Genomic DNA, 6,540 nt, shown 5'->3' with positions numbered 1-6,540 from the left:
TCTTTCATATCTCCTAACAATTTATTTTCATTTTTTTTTTAATTTCAATTGATTTTACTTTAAAAAAATTCAGCTGCCATGTTTTTGTTTTTTTTTTTTCATTCATAAATGACGTACAAGAAAATATGTAAACAGTTGTTTATAAATAACCTTACTTTTTTAATTCGCAAACAGGTTGTCCTTTAGTTTAAAAAGTACGTTGCTTAGAGACGTCTATAAGATTAGCGTAAACATATCGTCAATTTTAATCAAATAGATCTTGTTTCCCATGCATAATACCTACGGAACATTGAGCAATAAAACCAGGACACCACACCCCATTCAATCAGTGGAGTTATAATATCGGATTATATGATTATTCCTAGAGACAAAAATAGTTTGCCTACAAAGGAAGGAAGGTCGTATATCACATTCAACGGAATGATATTGAAATCACTGCTTAATTTGTGTACAAAGGCAATCAGCTATTATCACTGTACATGTACTAAAAAGGGGAAAAACAGATCATATATATATGTTGGTTTTCTATTTGTGTGTTTAAAAAAGTAGATGGTATTTTTTAAATAAAGGTACTTCCATCCTCACAATTTTATGGGTTCGAAGTAGAAGAAACTGCAATTTTTTTCACATAGTATAGTTAGAATTAAATAATTACCGCTAAAAATGTATATGTTGCAATATTTCTCGAGATGTAAGACATAAATAAACAGAAGCATATGCCAAAAAATAGTTTTAGTATACAAGTAAGTTAAAAATTAAGTTAAAACTGGCTTAAATACATAGTATCTGGCTTAAATACATATACTTTACTAAACAATTACTTGTATGTCACCTATTGAAAGGCATTTGTTCAAAAGATATATTTCTATGGGGTATGAATTTAAGGGGGTTGACTATAGTTTCCATTGCGCAATATTTCGCGAATCATAGTAAAATGAAGCGTATTAATTTTACGCTTTTAATGCAACATTTTTCGCTTAATTATTAAAATTAAACAAAATTAAGAAAATATAGGTATAAAGATATAATTACAATTTGATATAACTGATTTTTTAACCGATTTTGCAATTGATAGGTAGGTTGACGTCGTTGCCATGTGTTTTTGACGTTATGATAAAGAAAGGGGTAATAAAAATATTATTAAAGAAAAAGTAATAAACATACGCTCTTGAAATTTAAAACATAGAAATTTGAGAATATCTCCAATATTTTTATGTTTCATGTGAATCCATTGTGTGCGTCATATTTTGTAATACTTTATAAAAGTAGTAAAAGTTGCAGTTTCTGTATTCCAGATGCCCCCTCGGTAACAAGACGGTAGAATTTTCGGGTCCTAAATAATCAATATAATATTACGCATCAAACAATAGTTTGAACAAAATGTCTATTGAGTATTTGTATGATTTGCTTTAAAGTGCTAAAAATTGGCATTTTCCTATATAATCCTATAGTAAATGTACCCTGTATTTTGAGACGGTCCCTCAAAAATACCTACGGTAATTTCCCCCCAAAATTTGCATGTACACTGAAGTTAATGTAAGTTATATATGGTATAAAAATGAACAGTTTCGCTATTGTAGTTTTTACACAATAAAACTATAGTTGGCCCCCTTAAATGACAGATTCTGCGAAAACCTATGACATCACAGGAGGATGAATATAAATACGGTGTAAAAAAGAAATTTTGGTTCATCAACAACATGTTTTGAATTTTGCAGAGAAAAAAAATATTTCATGTACTTTTCTTCTTCATTTTGAATAATATCTTGAAATTCTTAAAAATTTTATAATGGATTTTTAAATCAAGTATTTTTTTTTCAGATATATGCTGGATTTCCATCATTTTTGTCTTCCTTTCGATATTCTCATTCTGCGCGGAAACGCATCCATTATTTCGAATTTCAAAACATACAGATTTCCTCAAGGACTATGAAACTCTATACGATCTCTTCACATTTTCCAACATTCACGAAGCCCGGAACCACACGGTCATCCAATCGAACACCACCACGACCGAACCCGTGGTTCCGAAAAATGATACAGTAGTTCATCCGGCGCTCATAATAACAGACCTTGTTTGTGTGTCGTTTTTTACTGTGGAATTCTTAACACGATTCATTTTTTGTCCCCGGAAGTGCCAATTTATCACCGCCTTACAAAATATAATCGACTTCGTCGCTATACTTCCAGACTACATCGAATTTCTCTTAAAGATTTCCAATCCACAAGGAAGTGACTGGCCTTTTATGGGATTTATTTTTATTTTACGCATGTTAAGGTTATGTCGTATATTCGACTCATCCGCCATGTTCCCGGGCTGTGGATATTACTTTTTTTCCAAGGCCAGTTTTAATGAACTTCTCCTCATGTTTGTCTTTCTTCTGATCGGGATGGTCATCTTTGCCTCCTTGATACATTTCGCAGAACCGGATAGTGGCTATGACAACATTCCATAGGTTTCTGGTGGAGCGTCATTACCATGACTACTGTGGGTTACGGTGATATGAACCCTGCAACAGCTCCAGGCTATGTCATGGAAGTCTCTGCGCAATATCCGGTTTACTGATGATCGCTTTCACTGTTCCAATTATTGTTAGTAATTTTGTACTGTACTACACTCATGTGCAATACGGTTGTTTTCACATGGACGAGATAAATTAAGTTATGGACATCGCTAGCGATAAAATGAAGAGGATGAAAAAGACGAAAGTTTGAAGGACATTTGCTGTCACGTGGATGAAGTGAAACAGACGAAAAGGGGTAAAAGGAAGATAAAAATTCCGAATTAACTGAGAATGGTCATTCTCGAGGAACAACGGAAACTGCAATAACCTTGGATGAAACGTTTAAATACCATGATATAACTTCGTTTTATTTATTTATTTTTTAAATTGTTCGATTGTTTATAGATTTTTATACACGCAGTGCAGTGTCATATTTTAAACATCCATTTGTAACGTAGTTTTATATAAGTTTTGCATTCATATTTATCCAAAAAATTTTGCATGAGAAATGGACACATTTCTAAATGAATGATAGAAATATCTTCACACTTGTTTTTAAAAGTTGTCCTGGTTCAATTATTCATGTTCACTTTCCCCAATTTAATATTGATTTAACATACATTTTCTTCTTCAGTGTATTGTTGGAATATGAATTTTTCTTAATCTTTGACTTTTAATTATTATGATGGCACTTTACTTGAAAAAGTTTTTTGTCCATATTGTTAAATGTTTGTTTCATTTGAATCATTCCAAGTGTTTACATTTTTTCAACAATATTTCTTTTTTCCCCTTTTTTTATTTATTTTACTAACCCTTTAGGGCTTAAAAAATATCCGGGTCTTACAGCAACAATTAAAGATAAGTTTTTCAAAAAAAACTTTTTTTAAGATGAATAAAGTATCGATAAAGCAATTAAATAATATCGATTGTCGATATATCAAAATTCCAGTCAAGTAACATATCATCAAGCAAGAAAATTTTTCGACTTACGAGAAACCTTTGTTATAAAAGCAAGCTATAATCTGGTCTAGTAATAGAAATGACAGTTTATAAAGTTTTAACAATAGTGAAGCTGTGATTTTCAGCTGTTGCTACATCCGCAGGTGCGTGATCTCCGAAATGAGCCTTATCGATATGCTTAAAGACGTACAACACACTGGGGGAGATAACTCTTGCGATTTCAATTGAACGTTTGACGTTACGTCAAATTTAACGTCAAAAATAAAGCGTCAAAACGACGAGTAAAACGATCCCGATGTATATCAATCATGAAAGAAAATATTGCGATATGGGGCTTGGCTGTGATTGTGCGTACCATACTCAATCCAAAGTTTTTTTTTTTTTAATTAACCCGATTAAACTCCGTAAAAAGCAAGACACAAAATACCATGCCTTAATGTTTATTTCATTTCATATACAATAAATTGTATTTTTGATCAAAGCGCAGCATTTTTTTTTTTATTCAGAAAATTATATTTTACATTGCCGAAATTCTCATTGTGTACAATTGGCTATATAATATTCCGATTAATGGTCTTCATTACAATTTGTACATACACGATATAAATATTGTTTTTCTATAAAAACAACAATAAATAAACAAAAAACTTTTTACAATGTAAAATCGATGTTTTTCTCAGACCCTTACTGATCAAAGAGGAACAACTCTGAAAATGTAGGAGATGTTTATTTTCCTCCCTTTATTCACGGTTTTCCACAGAATCAGATACATTTACAGCAAGACCTGATAAATCCGAGAACTGAATACTATAGACCTCATATACACAATGTAAGTATAGAATTGAAAAGAATTGTTCACTTGTACTAAAGTTATCTGCATTTATCATTATGAATATCCTATTGCAGCTAATCGTAACTTTGACTTTCTGTCAACAATGTCGGTTCGCATTTCCTCGAATCAAAACAAAACGTAGCCTATAAGATTTTAAAAAATATCAATGTGCGATTTGATATAAATTGAAATAGATGAAGAGTTTAATGTTTGACATTTTGAAGTTAATGTGGACGAATACGGAATTTTCATTTTAACTTTAGAAGCGACACGACATTGAAAGAATGCGTATAATATCATGAGGGGTGTACATCTAATGCAAATGTCGATGTATCCCTATGGCCACATACTGTCTCGTTTGAAAATAATGACATGAAAGAAATTACAATTATTCCATTTATATCACAGGAGAGTTGAACATAAACCATTTGTTAATGAATAAAATTAAAGAAATAAAATTAAAAATCAACATATTCAAGTTCAACAAAACTTGAATTCGTATCCAGGTTTCATGTATCATGTGATATGGAATGCAAAACGCATACGTATATGGACTAAACACTAAAATCTTTCAGTAATTTTTTCCTGATACATATAAAAAGAGTAGTCAATATTTATTCTGCATTCACGAATTTAAAAATTAATGCATACCGGGATTCTTGACGAAATACCAGTATATCAGAACGACTTTTCGTCAAACGCTAATGGTCTGCGACGCAAAAAAGGAAGGGGTGTAGTGATAGACGTATTCAAAAATTGCCTAAAAATCTACATTTAAATACGCTTTACATATGAGAACTTTTAAATTTGTAAGTTAATATATTTTTCAAGCAAAAGCAATATTCCAATTTAATTTTTTAAAATGTGTATTTGTAGATTCATATAACAAAGTGATTGACCCCCGTCTGAATGACGCACGGGAACGTGATTTATTGAGAAAGGGGGAGGGGGTAAATTTCCGCTATTAAATCAAAACTGGTCGTACAAAAATTATACAAAAAATTGTGAAGATTATTTTTACTACCAGCTACCTAAAGAAAGTTTTTTACCAAAATTAAACGACAGGTTTTTTCACAAAAAAAATTTGAATTTGAAAAATACGCAATTTTCAAGGCTTAGAAAATTCATAGTTTTTCAGTTTAAGGTCTTTAAAAATTGTTTTGATGAAATGTATATCAAAAAGATGACTATGTTTTTGTGTTAAATGGTTAAAGGAATAAGCCAATGAAATTTGACATTTATATCTAACCTGGTTTTTTTGAAAATCAAGGTTTAAGTAGTTCATTGATTAAAAATTTTCTCTCCTTGTAAACAACTAAAGGGGTAACTTTCGGAGTTCTGTCCAAAAACCAACATCTTGAACGATTTTGTCCAAAATATGCATACATGCAGTAGATATAGTCATTTACTAAATATACAAAAATAACGAAAATTAAACGACAGGAATTTTTTGGGGTAGGTGTGTTGTACATCCTTAAGTATCAATACTCAAAAAATCGGTATTGTATCATTTACAGCCTATAGATGTCAGTATCCATCAGAGAGAGATATTATTAAGTAAACTTGTGTCTCGAGGAATGTATGATGAGGGCTTTGTGAAAATTTCTGTATAATACATTTTTTACTGTATAAATAGAAAAGTTTTGGGGAAAAAATCTGTTGGTACATGACTACATGTATATACATGTATGTAATTGCAGAAATTTAGCGAGTAAAACGTTCGAAGACGTTACGTACTAGTACGTTTTCAGAAGTTAGAAAAGAAGAAACAGGTGTTCGACTAGTACGTTTTCAGAAGTTAGAAAAGAAGAAACAGGTGTTCGACTGGATGTCTAATTTTATGTAGCATAGCCATATTATGAAATTCATTTATCCTCTCTCATTTTAAAATACTCAAACACTTTAAGAATGAAGATGTAATGTTGTTTCTGGTGCATAGTAATATTTTTAGACAATTATTTGTTTTTATGTCTCCGAACAGTGTAATTTTATTTCCTTTTAACATGTTGATAAAGTATGTACATGCAATTTTACATTTAGAATAAAAAAAATCTGATGAGGGTATTTGTTTCAGAAAAATATAAAATAAATATTGCAAGCACATGTATAAAGAAAAGATTTAAAATTGAATTTTCAGATTCATTACTTTCCGAAAAAATATATTTTGGTATTTATTCTAATTAATAAATTGAAATTATGGGACTTTCCGGAAAAATTTTTTTGATGTTATTTATTTGTTTACAT

General features: G+C 30.6%; 1 long non-coding RNA gene and 1 pseudogene across 1 annotated transcript; both read left to right on the top strand.

Annotated features, from left to right (window-relative positions):
- The first annotated feature begins 1,821 nt into the window (after nucleotides 1-1,821).
- On the top strand, nucleotides 1,822-2,841 carry LOC134243347 (potassium voltage-gated channel subfamily C member 2-like; annotated as a pseudogene).
- Nucleotides 2,842-3,508: 667 nt separating this feature from the next.
- LOC134243348 (uncharacterized) lies at nucleotides 3,509-6,491 on the top strand. The gene is made up of 3 exons (XR_009987014.1): nucleotides 3,509-3,650; nucleotides 5,776-6,068; nucleotides 6,113-6,491. It is a non-coding gene; the product is annotated as an uncharacterized LOC134243348 (long non-coding RNA).
- Nucleotides 6,492-6,540: the final 49 nt, after the last annotated feature.

The sequence above is a fragment of the Saccostrea cucullata genome, unplaced genomic scaffold (genome assembly GCF_032062105.1).
Source record: "Saccostrea cucullata isolate Sc308-1 unplaced genomic scaffold, CSIRO_AGI_Scuc_v1 ctg21788, whole genome shotgun sequence".
Classification (NCBI taxonomy): Eukaryota; Metazoa; Mollusca; class Bivalvia; order Ostreida; family Ostreidae; genus Saccostrea; species Saccostrea cuccullata.
This window is presented reverse-complemented; position numbering and strand designations above follow the sequence as displayed.